The 25,397-nt window shown below is 37.2% G+C and overlaps 1 long non-coding RNA gene across 2 annotated transcripts; it reads left to right on the top strand.

Annotated features, from left to right (window-relative positions):
• The first annotated feature begins 16,398 nt into the window (after positions 1 to 16,398).
• On the top strand, positions 16,399 to 21,853 carry LOC140847414 (uncharacterized). Of its 2 annotated transcripts, none has more exons than XR_012127401.1 (2): positions 16,399 to 17,291; positions 20,959 to 21,853. It is a non-coding gene; the product is annotated as an uncharacterized lncRNA (long non-coding RNA). The 2 variants fall into 2 exon arrangements; XR_012127402.1 differs by having other exon boundaries at positions 20,333 to 21,853.
• The last annotated feature ends 3,544 nt before the right edge of the window (positions 21,854 to 25,397 follow it).

Genomic DNA, 25,397 nt, shown 5'->3' with positions numbered 1-25,397 from the left:
CATATTGTTGTGTAAGGAATACTAATTCTTAGATGTGGGTTTGATTTGTCTTAAGAAAAGTGCACTATATCATCCATTTCCAGAACTTTTTCATATTCCCAAACTGCAACTAACTTTACTGTACCCATGAAACAATAATTTCCCATTCACCTTTCTCCCCATTCCTGGTAGCCATTGTTCTCTTGTCCTTATGAATTTGACTCATCTAGGTACCTCAAATACCTATGAGTATTTGAATCATACAGTATCTGTCCTTCATGAGTGACTTATTTCATTCACCATAATATCTTTGAGGTTTTTCACATTGTAGTGTGTGTCATAATTTGTTTCCTTTTGAAGTATAAATAACATTCCTTGTACGTATATGCCACATTTTGTTCATCCATCCATTTTTTGATGGTCATTGAGCTGTTTCCACCTTTTATCTATCAAATAATGCCATTGGAAATATCAGTGTCCAAATATCTGTTTGCATCCTTACTTTAACTTCTTTTGGATGTATACCCAGAAGTTGTGTTGCTGGATCATATAGTAATTCTATATTAATTTTTTTAAAGACTAATTATCTTACTGAAAGTTATAATATATTTGCATATTATAAAACTTCAACAAAAATACTTAGAATTTATTGAAATGAATAGTCAATATGATAAAGACACAAATGGAAACTGGAATTTTATTTGATAAACAGGGCTTTCAAATCAGTGTGGAAAACAAATATAGTCAGTAAATGGTGTCAAAACATATTCTTTTTAGAACAAAGAATATCCTATTTCATAATTCACAGCAAAGTAAATGTTAGACTAAACAAATATTTTAATGAAACATTTTACACCTTTTTATTTACTTGACAAAATCCTACAAGTAAATTTCTGGATAACCTTGGAAGAAATGCCTTTCTGGAAGTGTGAGATCTATATTATCTATATTAACGAATATCTGATTGTAATCTACTTCTGGCTATGCAGTAGGGTTGCACTTCCCTAATATCTTGAATTTAGGTGTGACCTTGAAAATTATTTCAAGTAGAAAATGTGATTATAAACAGTTGTACAGACTTATCTGGTTTTCAGTAGAGAGGATCCTTTCTTCCATGAGCCTAATTGTTGGGTTTCCCTATCCACCCCCAATAAGGTTCACTCTTAACTGCACCTTTGCGTACTTAAGTGAATATAGCTATGCCGTTCATTCTTAGATGTGGGTTTGGTTTGTCTTAAGAAAAGTGCACTATAAGGTTTCTTGTTAAAAATAAAGATAATCATATTATCTGCAAAAATAATGGTATTTTGATACTGCCTTTCTAATATTCTCACCTTTAATATTTTATTATAAATGATATCCCCCACAGAGCATACTTAAATGGTAGATACAAGTGCTGACATTCTTCCTTTTCCTGACATTAACAAGAATGCTTTAATCATGATCATTAAGACAGATACAAAAAACTATTTTCTAGCCCGTTTACAAATCCATTCTCTAAATCAATAGTTAATATTGTTACAAATCTTTTCTATACTATTAAAAATGATATATTTCTCATGTAATAAGTTAAATGAATTATATCAATGCTGGCAATAATGTTAACTCTATTTGTAGTATAGTATTATGTTCAGATTAATTGGATAGATTTTTAACATGTTCAGATTTTGTACATAGCATTGAGAAATGAAATTGCTTTATTGATTGTTTTACTATTATTAGAGCTGTAGCTTTATCAATTGAATGGAGAAGTATTTAGTCTTTTTCTGTTCTTTTTTTCTATATTCTAGAAACAGAAAAATTGGCATGAATTTTTGCTTGAGGCTTAAGTACCATTTTCCCATAAAGCTATTTTGCTTTAGTGTATTGTCAAGCAAATATTTTTGACATTTTGTTGTTCTTTTATGATTAGTGTATTCTCATGATTTCCTTATTTTTGTTGAATTACTTTCAACAATTCACTTTTATGATATTTAAAATATTTTTCCAAGTTTTTGACAGAACTTTTGTTCATAGCATTCTTATATATGTTAATTGTTCCCTTCAGATGTGTAATACTATTCCTCTCATCAATCTGATGCAATGCATTTTATTTCATTTTTATTGTGCATTTTAAAATTTGTTTCAATTTTGTTTAAAAAAATAGCTCTCAGTTACATTCATTAACTCCAAAGTTTCTAGATCATTTTTACACTCTATGAGTGTCATTTTAATATTTCTCATCGCTCTAAATCCTGGGAATTTTTTCTTTATGGAGGTGAGCACTTTCACAAGCATGAAGATGATTATTGACTACATTAAGCAATTAAATTAAGCTTTGTTATTGCCCTGTTATGCCAAAAATCTCTTACTGTGGAGATAACACTTTTAAAATGAACTTGTTCAAGTTTGAGGCTCACCCAAAGGTGAAAACCTCAGATATATGAAGTTACAACATTTTGCAGGGGAAAAAAAGCCTTCTACTGATTATTATTAAAGAATAAATAAATCTACTAGGTAGTGTTGAGAAAAATATTCACAAAATAATGTAGCATTTAACTATACAAATACCATTTTGATATTGTTTTACCAATTTGTATATTTTAAGAAAACAAAATTTAAAATATTTCATAAAAATATCTAAATGTTACATAATTAAAACACTTTCACACAAATTATTTAAAGGAAAACTATGTCTATAGAAATAAATAAAATTAATATCTCATGAGATAAACTTTTAAAGTGCTTGGTTTGGCAGTGATTAATTTAGAAAGAATATATGTAAGCAACTTCTCCATTATGTCAGCAAATATTTATTGCAAATTTGTTTCTTGCTGATTTTATGCATTTCCTTTATAAAGTTGACACCTGCACATTACATACAAACAGGCAAAAATATAATTAAGCCTTCAGAAGGAGAGTGTTCACAAAAAAGCCATGCAAAACCCTGAATATGAATTTTAACTCTTTATTTCAACAATAAAATGTAAATTTGCATTTATGCAGTTCAGATTTCATGCAAGTTTCTAAATATGTAGCATCCAAATGTCTCTTTTCCATTTAGAATTCTTGCAAATACATATTCTTGATCTTCAATTATTTTATTCACTTTTTTCTTCTATTCTTTGATTTGACAGCATAAAAATCATGAAAATTATTTCAGCTAAGGAAACTGTCATGCAGAATCTCAGACAAGTTGCAATTTTAGCAGAATATATCAATTAAATACAAGTTTAAGTAATTCCCTATTGAATTTCTATTATATTTTATAATATTATATATCACATTTTAAAGTTGTTGCACAATGAAACAGTAAGTCTGAGTAATTTGAGCATTTAACTGTATTGATTCCACTTTTTAGTACTACTATTCTGAAGATAAAAGGGTTTTATGAGTAAAATAAGCTGAACTTTCTAAACTATTAAGTATCTAATATTTTAGTTGGAAATCAAAACCAAGTGGAAGATACTGAATTATTTTAAATTTGCAAAACAAATCTCTAAAGATACAATTTTGTATTTGGAAAGACTATAACATATTACTATATAACTATGTTTGATTTCTAAAAGGAATATAAAAATATCTTTATCAATACTATTTTGTATATGATGTTTTGATTTCCCATGTTTATCCATTTAGGTTTTTCTTAATTCCCCACCCTAAATTATGTCTCATTCTTTTTTACATTATTTTATTTTTATTTGATTGAGGTTAATTATCACATATATCAGAAATGAATGTGTTGCTTTACTTTAGTATCTGTCTAAAGCATGTCAGCTTGCTAAGTACTCACTACTCTTTCCTTTCAAATTATGGTTTTAAAAGCACTTCAAACATGGTAAGAACAAATGTTTCATTTCAATCTAGTTGGCAATTTTGTATCCTTTTACTTCATTGATTCTTTAGCTTCCTTTGAATTTGAATTTATTGTTATTCTAACACATACAAATTAGAAAAGTGATTACCTTTGCATTTCCAAGTCTAAAAGAAGGAAAAAATTTGGGTTGTATAAATGTAGTTGTAAAGCAGAATGTTTTCCAATGTTTTAACAATCTGTAATTCTTTTATAATAATATAAAAGGGAGATTTAGATATTATGGAATTCCATTATACAATTCTATAGGGATGTATTTTTTTTTGAGAGGGTATCTCTCATATTTATTGATCAAATGGTTGTTAACAACAATAAAATTCTGTATAGGGGGGTCAATGCTCAATGCACAATCATTAATCCATCTCAAGCCTAATTCTCATCAGTCTCCACTCTTCTGAAGCATAACGAACAAGTGAATAAGTTCTTACATGGTGAACAGTACAAGGGCATTCATCACAGAAACTTTCGGTTTTGATCATGCATTATGAACTATAAACAATCAGGTCAAATATGAATATTTGTTTGATTTTTATACTTGATTTATATATGGATCCCACATTTCTCCCTTTATTATTGTTATTTTTATTTTTAATAAAATGCTGAAGTGGTAGGTAGATGCAAGATAAAGGTAGAAAACATAGTTTAGTGTTGTAAGAGAGCAATTGTAGATGATCATGTGTGTGCCTGTAGACTATGTGCTAATCCGAGCTAGACAAGGGCAATAAAACATCCACAGATGCAGAAGCTTTCTCTCAAAACAGGGGCGGGTGAGGTATAGGGGTATATTTTTGTGGTATTTTCTAAGCAGTAAATATTTAGTTTCAAGTAAAGGTGAAATAGAAATTAAGATAATTTCAAGGCTCCAAACTCTAAGAAGCCAAAACCTTCTACCCTGTTGATATAGTGGTTGACACTATTTACCTTTCCAGTAAATGATTTTGTATTGCTCTAATTAAAAACAACCCCGCATTTGTCAAAACACCTTCCCCCTGGTACCAAGTTTCTGGAACTCCATTTAAGGTCTGTGGATGCCAGCTGGGTCAAGCAATGACAAATCAGTAGATAATTTACCTAAGGGTAATTTTGCTTCCTAACAACAAGCTTGGCACTGAGGTATAATTAGCCATTTGCTCCCATTCTTCTGTGTCTGTTTTTTTGTTTACTTGTCTAGATGATCTCACACTTTTCCTATTACAAATCACTATTTATTTTAGACTAATATTGTATTATCTGAAATGCATTTTATCATTTTCAGAGCACTTTAAAATACCTTAACATGTGATCTTGTGTATTTCCTCAAATACTGCTTATTAATGTTCTTCTACATATGAAAATGCTAAATTTCACAGCATTGCTAAATCACAAATGCTTGGACACAAAACACTTGAAACTTACAAGTCTCTATATGTTTAGACTTTGATTCAAATAAAAAATTGTTTTAGGGTCTCTGGTTTCTGAGCCAACATCTATAAAGTATTTAGAATTTGTAACTCTGACCTAACAACAAGTAAAAAGTTGAGCAAATTGTAAAAAACAACGACTCTTCTTAGATCCATCAGAGAAGAGAGGACCCAGGACAAACCACTGCCTCCAAAATTATAAAGGCAGAAATGTGAATACAGAAAATACTAACTTCCTGGAGCATAAACTCATGAGCAGAAACCTCCATGGGAACCAGTGAGGGTAGGAAGATCTAAACTGTAATTGATGAATAGCTGGTGGCTCAGTCTGGACAAGTCTGAAAGTTAAAAACTCCTGGGGACCCAGTTGTACAAAGGCCCCCCACATTTCTGTATTACTTCCAGGAGCTTGACCAGGATCTCACAGTTTATATCAGAAAATAATTTCCTCCTGTTTCCAGCAAGGGGAGTGGAGAAAGTGACCATTTTAAAATATGTCAGAGCATTCTGTTCTTCTTAGCAAGGTCTGCACTCAAGAGAAGCTAATTTACCAGAGACTAAACTATTTGTAGGTTTTTTTTTTCAGAATCAAACTTGAGGAGTACTGGAAAGGAAATACCTGGCTCCAGCCTCTTCTATCCCTCCATATGCATGAAGAGAAAAAAACTCAAGCCTGCTCTAGCCTTCTATATGACAGAACGGAAATATCCAACTCCAAACCCTGCTAGCCATTCTGAGGTGGGGGAAAGACAGGGAAATACTTGTTAAATTCATAGTCCAGAAGGATTAGCTTATTTTAAAACAGGCCTTATCATACAACTATACAATGTTTCCCCTCCTCTCACACATTAACACCACCACAGTACCTTTCAGGCAGTACATAATGTATGGCTTTCAAGAAAAAAACTACAAGGTGCAGTAAAAGGCAAAAGTGCAATTTGAAGATGTAGAGCAAGCATCAGAAGCAGACTCATACGTGGCAAAGCTTTGGGAATTGTCAGGCCATGAATTTAAAATGACTATGATTAATATTTTGAAGTCTCTACTAGATAAAGTGGATAGCATAAAAGAACAGATGGGCAATTAAACATAGAAATGGAAATTCTAAGAAAAAATAAAAGGAACTCTAAGAAGTCAAAAACAGTACGACACAAATGAAGACTGTCTCTGAGAGGTTAATTAGTGTTTTGAATTCTGCTGAAGAAAGAATCTTTAAGCTTGAAGATTTAACAATTGAAACTTTTTCTAAAATGGAAAAGCAAAGTGAGAACAATCTGAAAAAAAAATGAAGCAAAAAATTGTTTTTGTCCAGGAATGTGAAACAACTCCAAAAAATAAAACATACATGTAATGGGAAGACAAGGAGAATAAAGTAAGAGATGAAGAGAATATATTTAAGCAATAATGACTGAGATTTCCCCCAAATTAATGCCAGACACTAAACCATAGAACCAGGAAGCTGAGAGAAAAACAAGCAAGACAAGGACCAAAAAAAAAAAACAAAAACCACAAAAACAAAAAACTATACATAAGCATAAATATTATATTCAAACTGCAGAAAATAAGAGAAAAAAAATTGGAATGAAACCAGGAAGAAAACATACCTTGCCTATAGAGGAACAAAGATAAGAATTGCACATAATTTCTCCTCAGAAACAATGCAAACAATAAGAGGGCCAAGCTAAATATTGAAAATGTTGAGAAAAAAACACACTAGAATTCTGTACTCTGTAAAATTTTCCTTCAAAAGTAAAGACCTCAGAGAAACAAAAATGATCTTATGTGCTACCTGTAGACTTAATTGGCAAGAAATGTTAAAAGTTCTTCAGAAACGTTAAATCACATAGGTCAGAAACTCAGATCTACATAAAGGAAGGGCATTGGAGAAGGAATGAATGAAGATAAATAAAAACTTTTATTTTTTCTTCATAACAGATAAAATATGCTTAAAAAATATATGTATTTGTTTTATGTAAATAGACACATATAATGAATTACAGCAGTGATATAAGAGACAGGAGGGAAGGATTTTGATTTTTTTTATTATAAAGTACTAACACCATTTGTGAAGTGTACTAGTGTTATTTGAAAGTAGACTTGGATTATTTCTAAGTGTATATTCCAAACTCTAGGGCAACCACTAAAAAAGTTAAAAAAGAAATATAACTGATATATTCAGAAAGTAAAATGTGGAATCATGTAAAATGCTCAATTGAAAACACAAAAGGCAGAAAAAGAATAGAAGACAAAATTAAAGAACAAGAAACAAATGAAATTAGTAGAAAAATAGTAACAAATATTTTAGATATTAAGCATATCTTAATAATTAATTTACATATCTTGGTCTCAATACACCAATTAAAAACACAGATGTCACAGTGGATCAGAAAATGAGATCCAACTATATCTAATGAACAAAACCCCACTGGAAATACAAAGATATATATTAAAAAATACATGGATGGGGAAAATATACTATGCTATCACTAATCAAAAGAATAGATTTGCTAGATTAATTTCAGAGTAGAATTCAGAGTAAGGAAAGTTATCCAGGATAAAAAGAGGGGCATTTCACAATAATAAAGGGGTCAATTATCCACAAAGACATAATAAACCATAATATGTATGTACCTAACAGCACAGTGTCAAAATACATGAGTAAAAAAAACTGAGAAACATAAGGGCTGTTAGATGAATCCATTATTAGAGATGGAGACTTTAATGTCCCTCACAGAAATGGACAGATCCAACAGTCAAAAAACTGAATTCATAATCAACTTGGATATAACTGATACATTTCAAATACTTCATCCAGTACCAAAGTACACATTCTTCTCAAACTCAGAAGATTTTGAGGAGGTATACACATGGTACATACACCAAGATAGATGACATTCTGGGCCATAAAACACACCTTAACAAATTTTAAAAAAATAGAAATAATGCAATAGCTGCAGTCAGACTACAGTGGAGTTAAACTAAAAACAAATGTCAGAAAGACTGGTTAAATTCCCCAATTACTTGGAAACTAAAAAATACAGAGGTCAAAGAAGAAATCTCTAGAGAAATAAACAAAATATTTTGAACTAATTGAAAATGAAAGTGCAGCTCATCAAAATTTGTGGGATTCAGAAAAAGCAGTGCTTACAGGAAAGTTTATAACATTGGATGTTATGTTGTATCTAAAATCAATAATCTAAGCTCATACCTTAGGAAACTAGAAAAATATGAACAAATTAATGCCAAGATAAGTAGAAGTAAAGAAATAATAAACATTAGAGAAGACATCAATGAAACTGGAAAGAAGAAATTAATAGAAAAAGTCAACAAAACCAAAACTAATTCCTTGAAAAGATTTTTTTAAAAAGCATAAGCTTCTAGCTAGGCTAAGAGCAAAAGGAAGAAGAGCCAAGACTAATATCACAAATGAAAGAGGGGAAATCACTAAGATCCTTTGCACATTAAAATAATAATAAAGAAATATTATAAACTCAATGCTAACAAGTTTGATAACCTATATGAAATGGACCAATCCTTAAAGGATCCAATCTGCCCAAACCCACAAATAGACAATCTAAATAGACCTATATATATTCAAGAAATTGAATCAGTCTTTCATTGAAAGGAAAGGAGCGACACACAGCAGCAATTCACCGGAGAATTCCGCTTTATTAGGGAAAGGTGCTGGGTTATATAGGAAGGGGCATGGGGTAATTGTGGTGTTACTTCTATGGGGCTGGTGGCTGTTGGCTAGGTGCTGGGATTGGGAGGGGGGCGAGAGGTGATTGGGCTTCAGGTGGCGCCAGCGGGAACCGGGGACCCCGAAGAGAAGCCGGAAGTTTGCCATCTTACTAGTGGGGGCTCTTCATTCATAACCTTACAAAACAAGTACCAGTCTCAGATGGGTTCACTGGTATATTCTACTAATCATTTAAGGAAGGAATTATTCCAATTCTCTACAACCTCTCCTGGAAGCAAGGAATACTTAACTTGTTTTATGAAGCCATAATTTCCTAATATCAAAGACATTAAAAGAAAAGAAAATTATAGACTGGTATTTCTGAAGAACAGAGATAAAAAAATTATCAACAAAACATTAGAAAATTCAATCTAAGATGTATAAAAAGAATTATCCCCTAAGACCAAGTAAGATTTGTTCCAATTTTCAAGGCTGGCTTAACATTCAAAACTCATTCATGTAATCCATCGCATCAACAGATTAAAAAAGAAAGAGCACATGATCATATCAATAGATTCAGAAAAACATTTGAAAAACTCTAGCACCCATTCATGATAAAAATTCTCAGTAATCTAGTAATTGAGGGGATCTTCTTCATCTTGATAGAAAATATATACAAAATACCTACAGCTAACATCATACTTAATGATGAGAAATCCAAAGCTTTCCCACTAAGATCAACAAAAAAACAAGAGTATCCTTTCTGACCATTGCTTTTCAACATCAAACTGGAAGTCCCAGCTAACTACAGGACAATAAAATAAATATATAACTGTATGGAAAGGAAGAAAGTACCTTTTTTTTTTCTGCAAATGACATAATTATCTATGTAGAATATCCAAAAGAATTAACCAAAAATTCCTGGATCTAATAAGCAATTATACTAAGGTAGTAAGATGTTATGTTAATACACAGAAGTAAATCACTTTCTGGTATGCCAGCAATGAATAAGTAGAAACTGAAATTAAAAACAAAATATCACCCCCCATAATGAAAAATATATGTATACATCTAACAAATATATACAAGATCTATATAAAGAAAGCAATGAAATTTTCATGAAAGAAATCAAATACAAATTAAATAACTGGAGAAATATTCCATGATCATGAATAGGAAGACAATATTGTCAAGATGTCAGTTATTTCTAACTTGATCTATGGCTTCAATGCAGTTTAAGTCAAAATCCCAGGAAATTATTTTGTGGATATTGAAAAACTCTGAAGTTTATACAGGGAAGCAAATTATTAAGAATAGTCAACAAAATATTGGAGAAAGACTCAGATGGAGTTCTGACAATGCTCAATTTCAAAACTTACTATAAACCTGAAACATTCTTTAATATTGATGATAGAATAGGAAAATTAATCATTAGAACAAAATAGAGAGTCCAGAAATAGACACACATAAATGTAGGCAGCTGATCTTTGTCAGAGGAGCAAAGACAATACAATGGTATAAAAATAGTCTTATCAACAAATGGTACTGGAACATCAGGCCATCCACATGAAAAAAAAAAAAAGAATTTAGATAGACTTTATACTCTCCACAAAAATTAACTCAAAATGGAGTACAGACCTAAATTCCAAATGCAAAACTACAAAATTCCTAGAAGATAACAGGAGAAAATCTGCATGGCCTTGGCAATGGAAATGTCATTCTGGATGTGATACCAAAGGAAGGGTCCATGAATGAACTGATAAGCTGTACTTCATTAAAATTAAAAACTTGTGCTCTGTGAAAGACACTACAAAAAATATAAGAAGACAAGCCAGGGACTGGGAGAAAATATTTGTAAAAGACATATCTCATAAAGGATTGTTATCCAAATATACAAAGAACACTTGAAACTCAATGATAAGAAAATAAACAGCCTAAGTACAAAATAAGCAAAAGACTTGAACAGACACCTCACAAAGGAAGATATGCAAATGGAAAATAAGCAGATGAAAAATGGTCATCCTCATGTGTTAAAAGCAAATGGAAACAACAGCGAGATATTACTACACAAGTAGTAGAATGGCCAAAATCCACAACATTGACACAACCATCAAGAGTAAAAGGAACTGTAACTCTAGGAGGAAAATATGTCCCCAGCCTGGGGCAAATTAACCTTTGAAGTGGAAATCAGTGAAAGGGAGAAATAAAGTGGGGGAAACCTACTTATTGCTTACAAGCAGTTATCTATACCTGCTTGCCCATGCCTCTTCTGACCAGGCTGCTAGGAAGCCAAAAATACCTCCCTGATTCAGGTGCCAATTCACTCTCCACCCACCTTGGAAACACCTGTTGATGTGGAGATGCACTAAGGCCAGGCAAGAGATTATGGAAAAATTGCAATTTTAACCACAGCCCACCCCTCCAGAAATCTTGCCTCACAATCTACTCACTCCCCATCTTCTGAAATGGCCCTGTGTGAGAAAACTGGAGCACTGTAACCAGACTAATAACATATGATAGCAACAGTAGTAAAATCATGATAATCCTCAAACTGAAGGAACCAGTTAGGTCCAAATTCCTGTTCAAATTAAGTCCATAGCTCACCTATTCCACAGGAGGACAGTAGCTGAGCTGGTAAGGAGTTCAGTGCACTCATCACATGGCAGCTGCTGCCAGGGGCAAGTCCAGGCTACAGGGACTGTACAAGAAAATAATCTTAAGGGTTATAAGATACATGTTTTAATGACATCAGCATAGGCAAATCCTGTCTAACAGGTAGGATGCATGAAAGAGAGTGGTCCTGTGATAGAACAGTGGCAGGAATGGGATCCCATCTTGGTCTACAATATCAGCCCTTCACTACCTTCCATGTGGGAGTTACAGATGGGTTAATATAAAAGGCTATGAGAAGTAAATGCATTGGCCATAAAAATAAAACAAACCTTCCCCATAAGATGCTCATACTTCCTGGATGTTTTGGGGACAATAACATGATATTTGGGGCCACTCTGCTGTTACTCCAGGAACACACAGGAGGCCAGCTTCCAGGCCTTTTCCCCAAGATGCCAGTAGGGCCAGCCATCATTGGTCCATGTGTCAAAATGTCCAGGGACACATCCACTCAACAGAGTCTCCAGGGTTTAATTCAGTTGTGGCTGGCAGCAGGATGTTGCTCTACTGGCCATATCTTGGCTTCAATTATTCCTTTTTGCTTTACACATACAGTTGCATAGAAGAGGCAGCAATGTGTGCTAGCATACTCATAGGGCTCAAGACTCCTTTTCATGGCTTCCCATTCAAATGTCATAGCACTGACCATAAGTGAACTGACAGGCCTGGAGACTATTTGTATCCAACTTCAAGGTAGATTATATCAAACCATTGTTCCTCTCTATCATGTCTGTCCTGGTAAGGTTAGTTGCTACCTGAAATGTTCACTTTATCCCTAATTCCTGTGACCATTGTTGTAACACATGTCCAGTAAATTTGGTGCCTTGACTACTCTCAATCACCTGTGGCCAGCCATAGGCTGCAAAGAGGCACTCTAGGCCTCTTCCAGGTGTTTCCTGATCTCCATGATGTGCAGGAAAAGCAACCAACAGTCCAGTAGCTGTGTCCACACAAGTCATGGCATATCGATATACTTCTGATATGGTCACAGGCCCAATATACTCTATCTGCCACCTGAGTATGCCACCTGCAACTCAGCTTATTGACTGCTCTTCCCTTCTCTGTCCTCAATCCATATTATCTCAGTCTTAGGATGGAATACCACAGCTCTCCTCATTGGAGGCTGCCCACAACTGGAGCCACCTGTATACCAATCATCATCAGGTATAGGGGCTTTTCCCTCCTGTTAAGGACTCTTGGACACCCAAGTCTCAAAAGCAAGTTCTTCCTGCTTTCTTCTGATATATGTCATTGTCCCCAATAAGCATTGGAGTTGTCCACTTAGCGGGCTAGTGGAGAGTGTGCTATGCTGCCCCAAATATGCACCCAATTTGGCCAGTGTAGGCATCCATGCCATGCCACTCCATGGCATTTGGGTTCAGTTTCATCATATGTACCCCATGATGGGATACATGGTTATTACATTGATCAGAGCTGTTCCAATGATGGGCTTCATAGCCAGCAAGACATGGTATACTGCAGCCAGTTGCTACTCTGTCAGCATTCTTTGGACTTCTGCTCCTTTCCATATTTGTAACTAAAATCCAAAAGCTTGGCATGTCCATTCAAGCATCTGGAATTCATCAGCAGAAATGGGATCTCATCTGAATACCAGGCCTTCAACCCCTCCCTGTGGGGGTTACAGATGGGTCAATATATAGGGCTACTGGAGGTACATGCACTGGCCATAAAGATAAAACAAATTTCCCTATAAGATGCTCTTACCTCACTGCCATTTTGGGTACACTACTGTGATCTTTGGGGGCCATTCTGCTGTTCCTCCAGGAATACACAGGAGGCCAGCTTCCAGGCCTTTTCCCCAAGGTGACAAAAAGCCCACCCATGTAGAATAACAATTAATTGTTCCCCTTTGAATGTACAGCATGTCCTGATGTTGGTGGACACAAGAGCTGAATGTTTTCTAATTTATGCCAACCCTGAGTATTTTCCTGGGACCCCTCTATAACCCATGTTTGGTTTCATGAACATCTAGCTCACAGGTCCTTGATAAGTCCATTATACTCAAGGGATGTATGGTCTTGACTGCTTGCTTAGGAGCAGTAAAAGCAGCTGCACATGTTTTATCCCAGTCTCAGCCAATGCCCTTTTGTACAAACCAGTATAAGGGGCTTCCGACTTCATAGGAACTGCAGGTTAAAAATTCTCCAGTATCCTAGAAGACCCAAATACTGTAATACTGCCACAGTGGTAGGGTAGGGAAAGCCTGGACCTTGTCTGTGACTGCTTCTGGGATAACTTTAGTTTTACCCAACCAGACAACCACCACGAACTTTACTGACAAACCTGGTCCATGAACCTTGGTGCTGTTCACAGCCCATCCTTTCTCCTGCATATGTTGCAGCAGTCTAGGAAATGCCCCTTCTAAATCTGCAAGAGAATCAAACTTAAGCATGATATCATCAATGTAGTGATACAACCATACTATTTGTGGTTTCTTTCATGTGGCCAAGTCCTGGGCTACAAGTCTACGACAAATGATTTGTCTATGGAGGTATCCCTGTGGAAGGACAGTGAATGTCCACTGCCGGCCTTCCCACATGAAGGCAAACTCTTCCTGAATTTCCTGTGCCATAACAATAGAGAATAAAAACTAACAAGGTCTGCAACATAATGATACATCTGTAGTTTATGACTGAGTGTGTCCAAAAGGGCTGCTATACAGGGGACAGCAGCAAGCAAAGGGGGTGTGACTTTATTCAATTCCCTGTAATTCTTGGTCATATGCCAGAAGCCATCTGGCTTTTTCACTGGCCACACCAGGGAATTAAAAGGACTATGAGTGGGCTTTATGATGCCCACCTTCTCCAAATCCCACAGATTTTCTCCAGTATCCCCATGGCCCCCGTGCAATTTGTGTTGCTTAGTATTTGTTATCTGCCAAGGTACAGGGAGAGCTACATGTTGGTGCTACTCATGTCCCCTCAGAAATGTCTTTACCACATGTATCCTTGGTCTGAACTCACCTGAAGTGGTCTGTAACCACAGACTTTGCAGGATATATACCCCCAAAATATATATACAGAAATGTGATGGGAGAAATGTACAGAGTATACTCCTTTGGGGGTAAATGTCCTATCATTCCCAATGAGATTTGGGCTTTCTTCACTCTAATTGCCTTACCCCCATAGCCATCTACCATAGGAGGGGGCCCAGGAAAACACTCAGGGTTGGCATAAATCAGAGAACATTCAGCACCTATGTCCACCAGTGCTAGGATATGTTGCACATTCACAGAAGACCAATGAATTATTGCTCTAAATGTGGCCTCCAGTCCTCATAACATTCCCCAAGGTGGGGGCCTTAACCCTTCCCTCAGTCTAAACACAATGGCCAATTGTCCTCCTGTGGGCATGGGGCCCAGGTGGAACCTGAATGAGTGGTCTCCCCTTGGAAGCCCTGTAGGGACACAGGCCAGACATGGGGCTGTAACTCCAGCTTCTCTATCCTGGACCTCAGCATCTGGAATGGCTGTTCTGGCTTTAATTGGTACCACAGTTCTAACAAGATATTATTGGACTTCCCATCAAGTTTCTCTTTCACTACCCCCACGTTTATCACATAAACCCACATCTGGGTCCTAGAAGCCCTCACAGGGCCTATTGCACATCTCCTTTCCATTGTAGGCCATACTTCCATGCTCTTATTGTTTCAACATCCCCCAGATATGCTAAAGTATAAGTAGTTTCATTTATGGGTTGCCCTAAGTGGGGGGAAAGAATAGTCGCTAGGGATCCAAAGAGAGATGGGAGAGCTGTATGGAGCACCAGATTTCTCATTCCTATGTTGAACAACTCCTCATCAGTACCCTGGACATCCATATTATAGATGATACTTTTTATGCCCATCTCCTATAACATCTGGAGCTCTGCATGTTTTTCGGCTAGTAGCTAATTATGATAAATTACCCTAATTAGGCCAAACCACCCTGATGGCTGTTTTCAGCCAATCTAGATGTGCCTCCTTTCTTGAGGTGTGACAGGCACTTTGCTACTGCTGCTAGAGGGAAGGGTGAATCATCAGTGAAGTCAGTCTATCCATTTCAGAACCTGACATAACAATGTTTTCCTAAAGACAAAGACACAAAAGCCATGTAAGCAGAGGTTCAAATGGCTTCTGCCAACACCAGATGCTCATATCCACCAGCTCATTCTGGGTATAGGGACAGAGAATGGAATGCTCCACAACCTGGGGTGGGGGCTCTTCCTTCCTTTGAGGAGCCCATGGTTGTTTTTTTTGTTTTGTTTTCTTAATTACAACCAGGTGGTTGTTTAATATTGGAGGGGCTGGTGCCTTGGGTGGTGGCCTTGACAACAGTTCTACCCTTGGCCCCACTCCCTCATCCTCCCCTGACATCTACTCTACCATCTCTGGGCCTGAAGGCACCTATCCTTTCTCCCCCTCCTCCATAGCCTCCTGCAATGCAGATTCTCCTGCTGCCTCCTCCCTTGCTCCTAACATACCTTTTATGAGTAAGGCCTGACTTCTCCATAACTGCATCTCTTTCTTAAGGGCATCCCATAGGTCATTGCCCAGCTCCTCCAAGCAATGCTGAAGAGTGTCTCTCTCCTTGATAACACTTTTCAATATCTGGAGAAACAAACATACCATAATGCTAGCCAACACACAGCCACTCAAGGCCACTCAAGGCCTCTAAGTACTCTTCTATCTCATGGAGGGCTAAATCCACAGCTTCTGGTGCCTCCACCCTTCCCCAGTTCTGGAGACATGTCTAGGAGGTGCTTTACTCTATACCAATTTCCTACCAGGGGCTTACCAAGTGGAAGCCCCATGGGTATGTAAGAATAGAAATAGGTTAGCATAAGCATAGCCATCTTAAAGGCCTAGAAGCCATTTTCTGAGTATGTGACTTAGAAAGAAAAACTGGAACTGGGTAAGGCCTTGAAAAACAAGTTAATCATGAGCACCGGGTGGTGGGCAGCTGTGACCCTTGGTCAGCTAACCTTGGTCAGTAAATCTTACATACCAAGCTTATCGTGCAGAACCTCCCTAACCATTGAGGAGTAGTCTTACCCTGCCCTTGCTTAACCCCAGGATATATGTCTTGCAAGAATAATGTATAGTTATAGAAAATTGCTATGAGTTAAGTGCTTTGAAATTGCTATATAAACCCTTGGCTCTGAGTGCTCGGGGTCCTTGTTGAGACCCACTGCTTCGGGCTGACTTGGACCCCAACTAGTTGGCTGAATAAAGACTTTGCTTGAATTTACATCTCTATGCCTGTGTAGTTTGTTCTCTGGGGAAGCCTCGGAAGCCTGGACCCTAACATTTGGGGGCTCATCCGGGATACGAGCAGCTTCCCTGAGAACAAAGGACAGCTGGAGGCAAGGTCTAATTGTCCGGACGGGGCAGTGTAATTCGAGGGTCGCCCCCTCGTGTCTGCATAAATCCATTATAAAGCGGGAGTCGCCATCCCGTGTATGGTCTCGGGTTAGTGGTCCCGAGTGAGGAAGTCCGGGCTGGTAGTCCCGGCCCCCAGGTTAGCGACCCTGGGTGAAGCCCAGGTAACCAATCCTGGCCCTAGGGTCCGAGTGACTCGGCCTTAGGAAGGCAAATCCGATCGGCAGAAAACTGGCGCCCGAGGAGGAAAAGATCGAGCTCGTCACCCTGCGGCAGTCCGAGTGGACGCCCTTCAGGAGAATTACGAGAGTTTTTGAAGACCCTGAAAGTGGTGAGTGTGGTGCGCACCAGAGTGAGAGAAGGACCGGTCCGAACGAGTGCGATCAGATGTGGTGTGTGTGTGCTTAGTGTTATCATTGACTGTTTTACTGTGTTTTGGTTTCGGTTTATATTTTTTTGCGCTTCTCATTTTAAGTTTCCTTGTTCTAAGGTTCTCCTGCTCTCTCTGTTCCTCCTTTCTGCCACTACATCATTCCCCGCGGGCACGGGTCGGGCAATTAAGAGCCATTAGGGCGCCCGCCGCTAGAAGACTCCCGTGACAGGATAAGGGGGTCACAGCCGCGAATCCCAGATAAATTCGCGTCCCCCGTGGAAGGAAAACTGTGCAACGACAGGCACTCGTTCACAAGCACATACAACAGTCATTTTGTTTGAAGTGGCATCTTCATCCTTCGCCTTTGTCTCCCTCATATTCTTTTTCCTTCTTTCTCACCATGGGTCAGACTCAGACGACCCGATAAGTGTGTAAATGAATATATCTTTCTACCTCCGGATGGTATTAATGAAATTGATTTAAAGACAAGCGCTTGTGAAAATTGGGTATTCTAAAACTTCCAGAAAACCTGATAAAAAGTGTTAAGCATTAATGCTAATTTGAGTTTGCCTGAGGCGGGCATGTCCTTGTAGTTATCAGCTGCCTAAATTTACCTGAGGTCATTTAAGTCATGTTATCTGCTAAATCTTTTAAAAATAAAATGCTTAAAGGCTTGGCTTTGTCTAATATTCAGTAAAGGTCTTGTAAGTAATCTAGAATAGTTGTTACGAATGAGTGAACTAAATGACTGAAGCAAGTGAACCTCTTTTTAATTGTGTGTTACAGTGTGTATACCTACCTACTGCCTGAGAATCTTTGTAGAAACCTAAAACCTTTAAGTTTTGCTAAGTTAAGAAGATATACTCTATGAGAGATTGTGCTGTAAAGCTCATGGTTACAGAAATTATAAAATGTGTTCATAAATTTGTCAATCTAAAGAATGTTAGTTTAACAGTTTACAATGGCCTGCCTTCTCGGTGTTCACTGGAAATTAAAGTTTCTAATGGTTTTAAGTTTTAATTAAAACTATTTAAAGAAATAAAACATTTCTCTATGCTAAAAAATGTATGTTTTAATAAGAAAAAGTATAAAGAATGAAAAGTCTTCTGCATGCTAAAGAATGTGTTTTGTGATAAAGGAAGTAACTTTGTTCTAAAGTACAGCTATTTGTTTAAAGAGAGAAAACAGCGTGGTGCCTTTTGTTGTGGAAGACCCGCTCAGCCTGTTGCTTTGGGGGGGAGGGTCAGGATGTTTAGAGATTCGGTGAGATAAACCCAGTCAAGCCGCAGGCAAGCCCAGGCTAATTCTCACCGGCTTATGTGCTTGGGACCATAGGGCAAATGAAGAATAAATTACTATATTCTTACAGATATAGTCGTGCCTAGTGAAATTAAAGCAAGTGAGTCTTGATATCAAGTGCACAGCAAAATTAGAATCTCGTTTCTAGTTAAACAGTTTTCTTTAACTGTTAGTCTGCTCTTAATGTTGAAAGATCAAAGCAGTTTCTCATGCTTAAAGTCTCAGTGAATTGCCAGAATATTAAAAAAAAAAAAAAATGAAATCGTAATATTAAAAAGACTAAAAGCTAAAGTTTGTTAACAACTGTATAAGCTTTATTTGCCTTTGAAATATTTTGTTATTGAAAACGATTGCATGGCCTGAGAAATTGAATTATTTATTCCATATATTTTTATAAGTGGAAAAATCTCTAACCAACAAATGATTAAAGTTGTTACTGATTATTTGTTTTCTTAATTTATCCTCCTAAGCAGAATGGTAACAAAGCTTTTTTCAGCTGATTAAATGCACTTAGTTAACAAACCAAAATTTATTCTTAAAAATTAAACTAGAATCTAGACAAGATTATGTTTCTCCCAGAAAAACAAGTTTCACTGTAAAAGTTTAAATGGACAAACGTGTGACCACTTTTGAGAAAGGTTGTAATAGATTTTTTTGACAACCACCAGGTCTTCTTGTTTAATTTATATGCTGTATGTTTAAAAAAAAAAAAAAAACATGGGGGATGAAAGGAAAGGAGCGACACATAGCAGCAATTAACCGGAGAGTTCCACTTTATTAGGGAAAGGTGCTGGGTTATATAAGAAGGGGCATGAATTGATTGAGGTGTCACTTCTACGGAGCTGGTGGCTGTTGGCTAGGTGCTGGGATTGGGAGGGGAGCGAGAGGTGATTGGGCTTCAGGTGGCGCCGGCGGAAACCAAGGACCCCGAAGAGAAGCCAGAAGTTTGCCATCTTACTAGTAGTAGTCCTTCAGAGGACTCTTCATATTTTTTTAATGCAAATGATCTTAGAGCTTTTAATAGAATTTGCATAGCAGCTTATATCTACTATTAAAGAGTAAAACATTCTTGAAGCTTTCAGAGAAGACCTGTAGACTTAAGCACTTTCTCTGCTTTTTTTGTATCTGGTCTTGGACACTTATGCTAAGTTCAAAAAAAAGTGCTTTTACCTCTAGTTAACTCTGATATTTTCCAGAGGGCCCCTGGAACATGTCAGAAGAATTTTTTCTCATTAGAGAAAGTATTTGACTAATTTGGCTTATTTATCTGATATATATTTATTTATTTACCAGGAAAGCACTGTCAAAGAGAATGATGCTAAACTTTGTTACTAAATGTTTTGTATTACAGAAATATCAGAATTTCCTTATGTCAACTGTCTTACAGTAAGCTCTCATCAGATCTTTAACCATTGTCATTTGTAAGTCTTTTGTCATTTATAGTATTATCCCTAAACTGGTAAAGAACTAGATTTCAGCAGAACAGGTATTAGTTACATAAGATTACATAAACTAAAGAAAATGATTTTGTGTCTTTTTGTTTCAAATGTTGCTGATAAAGTGTTTTAACCTTGTTCTCTTAAACTGACAACAGTTTAGTAAATGACTATCTTTATGAGCAGAATTGAAACTTCCTTCTCTCTACCTGATCCCTCCAGAGTTTAAAAACTTTCAGTGACTGTTTTTGTATTCCATGGCAGTATGTTTATTTGCATGAGTTCAATAAGAATCTGCTTTCCTTGTGAGAAGACTACTTAAGAACACTGGTTATACTGCCAGGGCTTTGACTGGAATGTCATACCTGAGAGACATGTGCATGGACTCAGATGTGAACAACTTTAAGGAACTAAGATTGACTTTATAAAGCCAACAAAGCCCCTTGGAAGAACTGGCCTGGTACCTTGCTTACAGAGTTCCCAGCAGCCTTACCAGGTGAGTAAAGAAGGTCACTTCCTGGCAGGTTCAGAGACCTCGAGAAGAGAAGAATTCATCCAAATCTACAGGTACTGCAGGCAAAGCCTGATGGCAAGTCTAGCTTGGCTGTCTGGCCTCAAGAGGCCTTTAAAAGTTCAATCTGAAATTCCTTACAAAAAGTTCCAGCAAAGCATATTTAAAAGAGCCTGTGTAATCAATTGCTCTTCTTGCTGCACTTGTGCAAATGATCAAGCCAGCTGTTAATTATTTTCTTAACCTGGTTACTTCTAATAAAAATGAGGGTGATTTTAGAGAAAAGTATTGTTTCAATAACTGCAGCCTCCAGAATAGAAAATCCAACTCCAGATGTTGCTACATAACCTAATAACACAATTTGTTTTATCTTGCCTAGAAGCCACAAAACTGCAAATAGTAATAGAAGCGCCAGCCTTCTGAAGCCCTCTCAACTGACCAGTAATAGAGACCTAGCTGCACCCTTTACTGCACCCCCTTCTCAGCACGAAGCAGCCAGAGTGGTCATCGCCCCTTTTCCCTAGCAGCAGCTAGAGTCCCTATCTGTAGAAGACAAAGACTGAGACTCACTTTATCCTCTGCAAGTAGGCAAAGAACCTGCATTGAGAGAGTTCCTAAAACTTACACCTCCCTCTACAACAAGACAGAAGTAATCAGCACCACCCCAGCTTATTCTAACAAGTAGTAGGCCCGCCAAACCGGAGTCACTCCATGTGTTACCTTTATCAAAGAACGCATTAGCACCGTGCAAATCATAGTGTTGAGACAGAACTATCAGAGTGTTAACCAAACAGATGACCCCTAATTTCATGATTGAAATAGATACAAGAAGAAGAGGGGAATGTCAGAATAGAAATAGGTTAGCATAAGCATAGCCATCTTAAAGGCCTAGAAGCCATTTTCTGAGTATGTGACTTAGAAAGAAAAACTGGAACTGGGTAAGGCCTTGAAAAACAAGTTAATCATGAGCACCGGGTGGTGGGCAGCTGTGACCCTTGGTCAGCTAACCTTGGTCAGTAAATCTTACATACCAAGCTTATCGTGCAGAACCTCCCTAACCATTGAGGAGTAGTCTTACCCTGCCCTTGCTTAACCCCAGGATATATGTCTTGCAAGAATAATGTATAGTTATAGAAAATTGCTATGAGTTAAGTGCTTTGAAATTGCTATATAAACCCTTGGCTCTGAGTGCTCGGGGTCCTTGTTGAGACCCACTGCTTCGGGCTGACTTGGACCCCAACTAGTTGGCTGAATAAAGACTTTGCTTGAATTTACATCTCTATGCCCGTGTAGTTTGTTCTCTGGGGAAGCCTCGGAAGCCTGGACCCTAACAGGTAGGCATTTCCTGGGTGAAGCTGAATCATCCACTGCTGCTGGAGGAAAGGTGTGGCATCACCCTCCACTGCAGCAGCCACCAGGGCCTCTCTGCCATCCATGGGAGGGGTTTATGGGTATTTCCCCACCATCTCTAGTGACAGCTCACCCAAGAATCACTCCCATTAAGATAGATTTCAGGTTCAGAGGTCCTGCTGACTACTGCCACTTGTAACTCTGTGGGGATATATGTTCCAGCCCAGGACAAATAATCCTTTTAAGTGGAAATCAGTCAAAGGGAGAAATAAAGTGGGAGAAATCCATTTGTTTGCCTACAAACAGTCATCTACCCCGATCACCTGTGTCTATCACCACTGGGCTGCCAAGAAGCCAAAAATACCTCCCTGGTCTGCTCATTCTTCATCCCCCTTGTAGCCATGTATTGATATGGAGATGGACTATTTCTCTCCACCCCTTGGGAACACCTATTGATATGGAAATGCACTAAGGCCAGGTGAAAGACTGAAAATATTGAAATTTTACCCACAGGATCTCTCATCCATTGCTTGTGTGAATGCAAAATGATACAGCCACTTTTCAAGACAGCTTTTCAGTTGCTTAGAAAACTAAATATATTCTTAACATATGAACCAGCAGTCATGTTTCTTACTACTTATCTAAATAATTTGAAAACTTATGTACACACAAAAACTTGTACATGAATGTTTATAATAGCTTTATTCAGAATTAACAAATTTGGCATCTACGTAGATTTCCTTCAGTTTATATATGGACAAATAAACTGCAGGTATATCCATACAATGGTATATTATTCAGTATGAATAAAAAATTATCTATCAATCTAAGAAAAGACATGGAGGAAACTTAAATGCATATTACTAAGTGATAAAAGCCAATCTTAGAACATTACATACTGTATGATTCTATCTATATCACATTGTAGAAAAGGCAAAACTGTGGAAACAGAAAAAGGTTCAGTAGACCAGTGGTTAGAGAAGACAGAAAGATAAATGGGTGTAGCACAGAGGGTTTTTAGGGCAGTGAGGATGATGCCGGGGTTCTTGTTTGCAGAGCCGAAGAATGAGCTTCACAAACAGTCAAGGTAGGAGAGCAAGGTACAGGCTTTTATTTAGAGTTAAAGTGAAAGGACAGAGCTCCAGGCTCATGCCAGGAGGGGACAAGAGAGTCCATAGTGGTGCGTTGTCTAGGGGGTTTTATAAACAGCTGAGGATTCTTCGAGAACATGAAAAAAACTTAGGGGTGTGGACTTGTTAAGTGGTCTCTGAATATTTAGAATTAACAACACAAGCAACTTCCTCTGATGATTTCTCCTTGAGATACCAGCATCTTGGTCTGGGGGTATATGAAACAAGGCCACCTGCTCAGCCTCCAGGGTGGGCTGAGGTATTGTTTGCTAAAGAGTAAGTTAAGAATTTCTAACTTCTTAACTTCTTGGGTATTAAAATGCAATCTTATCTTTAAGGTGGAATCCTTCCTGCCTTTTACTGTGTTGTTTATGCCTGGGCTTACTTGCTAAATTAGTTGCTCAGTTTGGAAAATCACTTCATCAGATCTGAAAGAGAAAGATAGCACATAGACCTGGGCCTTTTAGTATGCTAAAGAGAACCTTACACATGATTATAAATGGTTAGCATAATAAAACATGCGCCACTCTTCTTTATCTGGGGAACATTAACTAATTTTACTTAAGAATGATTCTAGAGCTTAATGTTTAACATAGAGTTTTAGCAGGGTGGTTGCCTTGCATGCAGTTGCATTGCTCTGACTGTAAATATCCTACCCTGCCCCACCCGGAGGCCCTCACCCTACTCTGACTACATCCACTATCCCTGTCTCAAAACTATTCTGTGTGATACTATGCTATTGGATACTTGTGAAAATCCATAGAATGTACACCAGCAAGAATGAACCATAATGTAAACTTTGGGTGATGATATTAATGATAACTTTAGGACCTTGGATGATAATGATGTGTCAATGTACATTCATTGATTGTAACAAATGTAGTCTTGTGTAGGGTGTAGTATTATGGGAATCTATACATATGCTGGAGCAAGGAGTGTATGGGGTACCTCTACTTTCCATTCAGTTTTCTGTGAACCTAAAATTGGTTTAAAAAGTACTGTTTTTTAAATTGATTTTGGATAACATATTCAGATCACCAGAATTTTTGTTCAGAAAATGTTCAAGATTCTTTTAGGAGCCATGAGGTAGAAACAAACAAAATATTCAACTAGGAGTTAGAAGACCTGAGTCCTTAATACTGTGTCTGCAATTACTAAAATGTGTGATTTTTAATCCATTTAAGCTGTTAAGACTCACTTCTTTCACCCATGAAAGTACAGCATCAGTAAATGGTATCTAAAGTCCCTTTTTACAATAAACTAACAAACCACAGTTCTGAAAAAAGGTGCAAACTTGCAGTTATAAGGTAAATGAGTAGTAGGCATGTAATGTACAATGTACAATGACTACAGCTAACCCTCTTGTATGTATATAGGAAAGTTGTTAAGAGAATGAATTCTAACAGTTCTCATCACAAGGAGAATCTTTTTCCCTTTTGTTCTATTTTATTGTGTGTGTATGAGAATATAGATGTTAGCTGAACCTACTGTGGTAATTGTAAGTCTGGGGAGAGGAAATACCAGGACAAAATACCTCTAAAAATCAAAATCGGTCAAAGAGAGAAAACCAGCCTTCCCTCTCACCTCTCAGGTACAGATAAGCCCTCCATTGCCCAGGTAATTACCAACTCATATGGAGATGAACTTCTCCACCCCTGAGGAATGATGCAAATGCACTAAAACCATACTTCTCTCCACCCTTGAGCACCTATTTATATGCAGATATACTAAGGCCAGGTGAGATATTCTGGAAATGTTACAATTTTACCCACAGTAATATTACACAATATATGTAAATCAAAGCATAATGCTGTATACCTTAAACTTATACAGTGATGTATATCAATTATTTTTTTAATTAAACTGAAAACAAAAAAAAGGATAAACCCTAAAATGTTGCTTCTTCTGCCTCATGCATAGTATCTGTCCAAAATACTGTTTGTCTATAAACATGGAAGAGATTAAAATTAATACTTTTACTTTAAAAAGTTTGGTAAGGGGGAAAAATGATATTCTTCATTAATAATATATAAAAAAGGGATTTTTAGGATTGTTTTTAGAATTCCCATTAACCTGGTCCTCCATTACCATGGAGTAGTTGAAAGTTGCCTATATTATATACAGAGATAGTAAAACAAAATAAATCATGATATAAAACCAAGCACATAAACATTTCTTTGAATTTATATTTGCCATGTTATAGTTGAAGGGCCCCCACCAGTAAGATGGCAAACTTCCGGCTTCTCTTCGGGGTCCTCAGTTCCCACCGGTGCCACCTGTAGCCCAATCACCTCTCTCCCCCCTCCCAATCCCAGCACCTAGCCAACAGCCAACAGCC

Source organism: Manis javanica, chromosome X (genome assembly GCF_040802235.1).
Source record: "Manis javanica isolate MJ-LG chromosome X, MJ_LKY, whole genome shotgun sequence".
Taxonomy (NCBI): Eukaryota; Metazoa; Chordata; class Mammalia; order Pholidota; family Manidae; genus Manis; species Manis javanica.
The sequence above is the reverse complement of the archived record's forward strand: the minus strand, read 5'-3'. Positions and strand labels throughout refer to the sequence as shown.